The sequence below is a fragment of the Octopus bimaculoides genome, chromosome 5 (genome assembly GCF_001194135.2).
Source record: "Octopus bimaculoides isolate UCB-OBI-ISO-001 chromosome 5, ASM119413v2, whole genome shotgun sequence".
Classification (NCBI taxonomy): domain Eukaryota; kingdom Metazoa; phylum Mollusca; class Cephalopoda; order Octopoda; family Octopodidae; genus Octopus; species Octopus bimaculoides.
This window is the reverse complement of record NC_068985.1, coordinates 110,366,602-110,374,205: the sequence shown is the minus strand read 5'-3', so window position 1 is coordinate 110,374,205 and position 7,604 is coordinate 110,366,602. Positions and strand designations below refer to the sequence as shown.

Here is a 7,604-nt window from a genome sequence, read left to right as displayed (position 1 = left end):
CTTCACTGTCCATTTTGATATGGTTTTTATGTCTGGATGCCCTTTCTTATACCAACCACCTTACAGAATCGGCTTAGTGCCTTATACATGGCACGTGGAAAATAGAGGGCTGCCACTGGGTGCTGCTTTCATTGTACTAACATCAGTGTATTGTTGTTTTAGTGCAGCCACAAAGGTCTTCAGGACAAGGAGCTATCTTAAGGACGTTGTACCAAGGAAGGAGTCTTTGTGTCAGGTGTTGAGAAGCTACTTTGGATTCTCGAGGCTAAAATATGATACAGGGACAGAATCAGGTGTTATGACATAGAGGAAGTAAATGGGAACCCCAGCAGAAAAAATGAGATGAGGTGTCAGAGTAAAAGAAGGTCGAAAAGAAAGTAGGGACAGAGACAGACTCGATGATAGCTGGGTGTGTAGATTTGTGATCATGACATACCTACTGCCCGCATTGACTTTGTTTCCTCATAACGTTCAGAAAACATGTTATTTTACAAAGAAATTGCCTGCAAATACACATCAGATGGTGCAGATTACGATTATATCGTAATTTAATATGAACAATTTTTTTCCGTGGGTGGGAGAGAAGTTTTGGAAAATTCCCTCGAGTCGGCATTGTTTCTTTATAACTTTCAGAAAAATGGGTATTTTCTAATGAAATTTTCTACAAATTCCTTTCAGAATGTTTCGACTACGATTATGTCGGAATTTAATAAGAAGACAAAAATTGGCGAGCACGCACACATACATACTGACACACATCACAATTTCCTTAGAATTTCAAGTTTCGTTTTGTAAATATACAAGAGCGTGTCACTATGTTTGTGTACTTGCCCACCGATTTTTTCTTTTCTTTTCTTTTTACATATAATATCCTGATATAATCGTAATCAACACATTCAGAAAGGCATTCGTAGAAAATTTGAAAACATATTCAATTTCCTGAAAGTTGAGGAAACAAAGCCGAATCTTGTAAATTTTCCGAAACTACTCTCCTCACCTCCGGGGAAAAAAAATTCACACCAAATTCCGATATAAATTGAATATACACGATCTAAAGCGCATTTGAAGAAAATTTCATTTAAAAAAATCCATTTTCTGAAAGTTATGAGGAAACTAAATCGAAGTAGAGAGCACAATTGTGTAGGTATGCCGCGATCACAATAAGCGGCTTCTACTGTATGTATATAAACATGGATGAATGCATGTGTGCAAGTATGTTTATGTGAGTTCGTTTATGTCAATGTTCGTTCTACTGGCTCGTAGCCAACAACTGCAACGTGCATTCTTCGTTTACAATGTCAACACGTGAAAACATTACCTTTTAAATGGGTGATTACAACATTCGTTGGATTTCTCTCACGTGAGACATATTTCCAGCGCAAAATTTGAAAGTTTTGAATCAGATCGTCAAATACGAGTGTTTGAACATTTTACTTCCTGACCATTTAATCCTGTAATACCCGAAATGAGTTGGTGTGGTCAGCGTAACCTTTAACGACGACGGTGACGCGTAGCATGGCCGCAGTCCGTAATGTGAAACGTAACTGCGCGGAAGTCAGTGTTATATGGACTATACAACCGACGCTAGAAACCGAGATATAAGATACAAGTGCTACGAGTGGGAGCGAACCCAGTACTCTGTGACTGCAAAGCAAACTTTTCATCTACCCAACCATACTTACATCCAACATACATGCGTGCGTGTGCTAGTGTGTGCATGAAGCCTCAACGTGGTTGTTCAACCTATCAGCTAGAAATAGTACCTAATTCTCCCTCAAGCTGCACTCTAGCATCTTAAAAAAAAACATGAAAGTAAAAGAGGGAACATGGAATAAAATTGTCCAAGGGGCGGAATTTTGGAATAACGGACCTTCGAAGTTCCATACCTCATGGGCAAGGAAAAAGATAGGTTATATTGCTTTCATTCTACCATTAATCCTTTATCGATATTCCGAATTCAGATAACGGAAATAAACGATCACACGAAAAGTTATTTTACATTCTCACTTTTCCACATACTGCCGTACCCTTATCGTATATCCCATGAGGTATAGGACATCGAAGGACCGATAACCAAAATTCTCCGCTGTCCGAAGTAGCACCAGTGGGACGGTTGTTACTGGAAAGCGTTTGCTCATGGGATCTTACTGATGCCTAATCAACATACGCACATTTGTGAAACATGTGTAAATTATGCATTTAAAAAATTTATTAGAAAAAAAAATTGTGTATTTTGCGTTGGTGTTGTGTATCCCCCGGGCCAGTCTGACTGAGCAGACATAATTAAAGGCGTTCGTCCCATGACAATCCCGCCTATGCATTGAAGATTGGATTTTTTTTTTAAAAGATGTTTACTGAGAGAGTTGCGAGAGATTTGGCAGCTATTTCTAACAGACTGAGCGACCACATGCAGGTTTTCATATTATTGTTTAGTCACTAACGAAGATCTACAATCAAAGGTATGCCAATCGTGACTACCACGTCGTTTGTTAAGACACGGTGTACCTTGGACAGCATTAGTCTATCTTTTCATTCGTTATTTTATTAAGACAATAAGGGGATCTGAGGGAGATTTAGCTACAGTCTCTAACAGATTGAATGCCCATGGAGAAGGACCATTCATTGTGGTTTAGCGTAGGTTAAACCTGATCGAAGACAATCCAGCCATGACCATTCTGTCTTTTGCTAACATGCAGGAAATTCAGGACCACCGTCCAACGTGAATGATAACAACAGATAGATGGGCATAGCTATAAACAGGTGCCCGCTCCGATTTGTTTCCCCATAACTTACTAAAAAATGGATAGTTGTTAGAGAAATTTTGAAGAAATATATTTTCGAGGATGTAGATCATATTGATAACAATTTAGAAAAAATGTTGAGGAATTTCAGATCTTTCTCCTTTCACTTCCGTCCTGATTTTTTTTACCACCAATTTTCGTAACTTTTAACATTTTTCACCTACCTTTTTTTTTTTTTTTTTTTTTTTTTTTTTTTTTCTCAGATTTATATGTTTGAAACATCAGCATAATTGTAATATCTACATCCTCGAAAATGAATTTCAGCAAAATTTCGCTTAAAAAAAAACGCATTTGAAAAGATATGAAAAAAAAAACAAAAGTCGGGATTGGGGCACTAATCTGTAGATATGCCCTTAGAAATTTATATATTGATTGTAGTATGAAAAGAAGAGAGAGAGAGATCAAATATTAAAGGACCGAGAAAGAGAGGAAATCAATAGGATGTAGCCAAGAGTAAAGAGAGAGAGAGAGAGAGAGAGAGAAAAGAGGAGGGGAGAGAGATGCAGCGATATAGTGATATAAAGAAGAGAGTAGTAGTAATAGTAGTATTCGTCGTAGCGAGAAAGAGATAGTGATATAAACAGTAGTAGTAGCAACAAGGAGGGAGACAGAGAGAGAAAGAGAGACGTAGAGATACAGAGAAGGTAGTAATAGTAGTAGTGGTAGAAAAGAGATAGAGGGATAAAGACAGAGAGAGAGAGAGAAGAGAAAGCAGTAAAAATCGGGATAGAGAGAGGATAGTAGTAATGCAGAGGAGAAGAGAGATAGAGAGAGGGAAGAATTCCTCAAAGAACGAGTAAAGAGAAACAAAGACTACAAAGAAAGGAAAGTAATCCTTACCAGCAGAAACATGGTGAAGTGCTTTGCCACAGACTCAGGCAAAGTCTCAAGTTGTCTATTTCGTTATCATCCATGTTATAATATACCAACGGTTGAACCAGACAAAGAAAGAAGCGACAGGGCTGTATCTAAACTATATATATTTATATATACGTTTATATATACGTAATTGCTGTTTATAGACAGATATCAACTAAATGTGTAGAGCAATACGTCCACATTTTCGTCTGCAACTTTCAATACTACGGCGACGCATGCCACACGTTACTCGCATGGCTTATCACGGAAATTAACGGAAACAGACGGAAATCTAACGAAAACTGCCGGAAAGAAATATGAAAAAGATAAATAATAAATACTGTGTTTTTATTTATTTATTTATTGTTCGTTTAATATTGATGAGGGTGGTGATGATGATGATGATTGATGGAGGTGGGCGTAGTGAAGAAAGAGGACGTGGAGGCTGTTGTGGTAATAGTCAGAGCGAAGGCGGAGAAGGTGTGGTGGTGGTGGTGGTGGTGGTGTTATGGTGGGGATAAGGAAGAAGACGGGGAATCTTGGGAAGATGGAATTGATAGCGGAGATGAAAGAGGAGAAGGATGAGGATGAATTGGTGGAAGTGAAGATGTAGGGGGGGGGGGAATTGAGGGATGATGGGGGTGGTTGAGGAGAAAAAGATGATGGGTGTGGAAACAGCGTGTTCTGGGGTGAAATTATGATGGCGGTGAGGTGAGTGACGGAATGAGGATAGATATGTGGAGAGAGGGGCAGCGATAACGGGACGAAGAGGAGATGGTGATGGTTGTGGTAGTGAAAGAAGAGAAAGAGTTGCCAAAAGTAAAGATGTTGGTGGAGCCGAGGAGTAGGGGGTTTGTCAAATAAATGGCGCGCTCCAAGGTGAAAACGTGAGGTGGATACGTAGAAGGAAGGGCATTTAGACAAAATTATTAGGGGTGGGTAAGGTTTATTTATACCTGATCAGTCTTAACCCTTCAAGGTCGGTCCCTGATCCCGCCTGTCTTTTTCTCTCACTTCCATGAAAGTGATGGAGACAGTTGTGAACGATCATTTTAACCGATCGTTTTGTATATCTCCCCCCCCCCACCTCAGTGACCGTCAATATACAGAATTATTGGTACAGCCAGATCAATGTCTGGGGACCAGACGACACTTATATGCCAAAGCAATATCGTTGCTTTTGACATCATGAAAACCTTTGAACGTGGCCGGGACGAGAATCTCATAAGATGTCGGCTTATAAGATCCGATCCATTCGTTATCCTTTCTTGGATTTGAAGTTTCACAGTTTACTTCATTACAGCAGAAGTTAATAGAGTTGTCCCGGACCAAATTGTTATTGGTGCGTAGCACTAAGCCATCTTTGGTCAAACAGACGTTACATCAGTGGTTCTGAACCGCTTTTTTAATCTATTAACTCCTTTGGTTACTATTTAAATCTGGTAGACCCCCATAACCAGTCGTTGTTTTAAAAACTAATTTTATAGATACTTCTTTCAAAATTTCTATTTTGTTATTCACTTGTCAACTTGTCTAAACTGAATTATGTACATGTTAGAGAAAGAGACTAAACTATTTCAGTAATTTTTCAGATTAACACCCGCACGATTTTCACTAGGGTGTTAGGGTCAGGGTTAGGGTTTTAGGGTTAGAGTTTAGGGTTAGGGTTTTAGGGTTAGGGTTAGGTAATCGTGCGTGTGTTAATCTGAAAAATTACCACTATTTCTTGCATTACATACATTTATATCAAAACTTTTCATAGGCCCTTAAAATATTACTGTGGACCCCACTCTGCTTTGCTAGCGCGGATCCTCCGAAATTTCATATGGACCCCAAGGGGTCATACGGACACCGGTTGAGAATGACTGCCATATAGCATGGAGTAAATCAGTCGGCAAATTGTACGAGATCCACATATCTAGTGCACCAGATTTACTACGCTCACTTTTTATGCAATCCTACACTGTATCGTTTTGCCATCCCTTGGGTTTAATAAGGAGAGCAGGTGCGTCGGCAGTCTTGACGTTCTGAGTTCAAATGCCGCCGAGGTTAACTTTGCCATTTATTCTTTTGGGTCGATGAAATAAGTACCAGTTAAGTACTGGGGTCGATGTAATCGACTAATCATCCATTCCCACAAAATTTCAGATCTTGTGCCTATAGTGTAGAAAGAACTATCTATAATTATAATGTTTGCTTGAACTGAGAGGAAGCGATGTTGTTTCTGAGATGGTTTTATAATAGTGGGACGTTTTCCGTTTCGCTCACAGTTCTGGAAATTTTAAATTAAGTAAAAATATTCAAATTTGGTATACTGATGTAATTTTTCACGCTGAATCTGATTTTGTTATTCACTTGTTTTACAAAATTTTCAGAAAAATGTTACAGAGACTCAAAGTTTAGAAAAGATCCATAGTGCACTTTTGTGTGTACTTGTGGCTGTGTGGAAGAAGCTTGATTCCCAACTACATGGTTCTGGGTTCAGTCCCACTGCGTGGCACCTTGGGCAAGTGTCTTATACTATCGCCTCGGACCGACCAAAGCCTTGTGAGTGGATTTGGCAGGTGGAAACTGAGAGAAACTCGTCGTATATGTATATATATATATATGTGTGGATATATTTATGTGTACGTGTATCTGTGTCCCCCCACCAGCATCGCTTAACAACCGATGTTGGTATGTTTACGTCCTCGCAACAGAATAAGGCCTGGGGTCGATTTCTTCGACTAAAATTTAAAAAAACCTGTAAGGCGATGCTCTAGCATGGCCGCAGTTATATGACTGAAACAAGTAAAAGAATATATATATATATTGGCCGTCTAAGAATCTATAAGTCATAAAAAATATGCACTCGTATATTTGTCAATGGAATGGGCATATAAATCAATGTGTATATATTATATATCTATTATGGTCGATCTTATCAATCAGTTTCGCAGTCACCATATTACATTCCATAACTGCTATCTCTGAAGAACGCAGGTTTACATAATCGGGCCGTTACCTAACATTCCATTGAACCCTGAGGGCGAAACCGTTTGGTAAGATTGGCCGTAATGGATCTAAAACAATTCGATTTTTATATATATATATATATATATATATTGTATTTTTTATCTATGTTAATGACTTATTTTTGACGACTGTGCCCAATCCTTCATCCCCAGAATATCTACCCTCTGGAACCTCCTCGTGTCTTTCCTACAGGTGTTGAGCTGTAATAGGCTAAGCGTAGCATTAACAGCATCAATATCCCAAAGATCGGAGCGCCTACAAGTATCATGGGTTCTGCCCACTTCCTCTAGTTTCAGAATATAAAACACATTCATTATTACACACACAACACACTACAACAGGAAACGAGAATGTGGATGGGGGTCCTTACGTGGTCACTCGTCAAGCTAGAAATAACATCTAAATCTCTCTCAATTACTAGTTATCGTCGTATAAAAAGTAAGATATATTGGGTAATGTACAATAGTTCTTTTTTCTTGCTTTTAACCCTCCAACGCGGAGTATAGGCCACTTATAATTGAATTCCATGTCGCATAATTTTTCGCTTCTGTACATATACTGTGCTATGAATGTCCCCCTTTCTCTAGTTACTTTTGTGTTCTTAGGCCTGCCCCTCTTTCTATATCCATCCGGGTTCCACTGCAAAGCACTTTTCGCTACATTTGGTGTGTCCTTTCTAATTGTGCTACCAATCCACTTCAACGTTTTCTTAAATATTTGCTCCCTAATCGAAACTTGATTCGTTCTTTGCCATAGCTCCATATTGCTTGTGTTCGGGCCATCTGATTTTAAGTATACTACGCAAGCACCTGTTGATGAATGATTGTATTTGCTTATTTGACTTAACTGTTGTCCGCCATGTCTCAGCCCCCTACAATAACACCGCTTTTACATTAGTGTTAAAAATTTTTATTTTGTTTTTTATTGAAA

General features: G+C 38.9%; 1 protein-coding gene across 4 annotated transcripts in view; it reads right to left on the bottom strand.

Annotated features, from left to right (window-relative positions):
* Nucleotides 1-7,604, bottom strand: part of LOC106873475 (sulfate transporter) — a 208,335-nt gene that overhangs the window by 67,336 nt on the left and 133,395 nt on the right. The window contains exon 1 of one of the 4 annotated variants that reach the window (XM_014920860.2): nucleotides 3,642-3,915. The exons of the other annotated variants lie outside the window; for them this stretch is intronic. The gene's annotated coding sequence lies outside the window, so the exon portion shown is untranslated. Of the gene's footprint in view, nucleotides 1-3,641; nucleotides 3,916-7,604 lie in introns of those variants that run through there. 4 annotated transcript variants of the gene reach the window in all.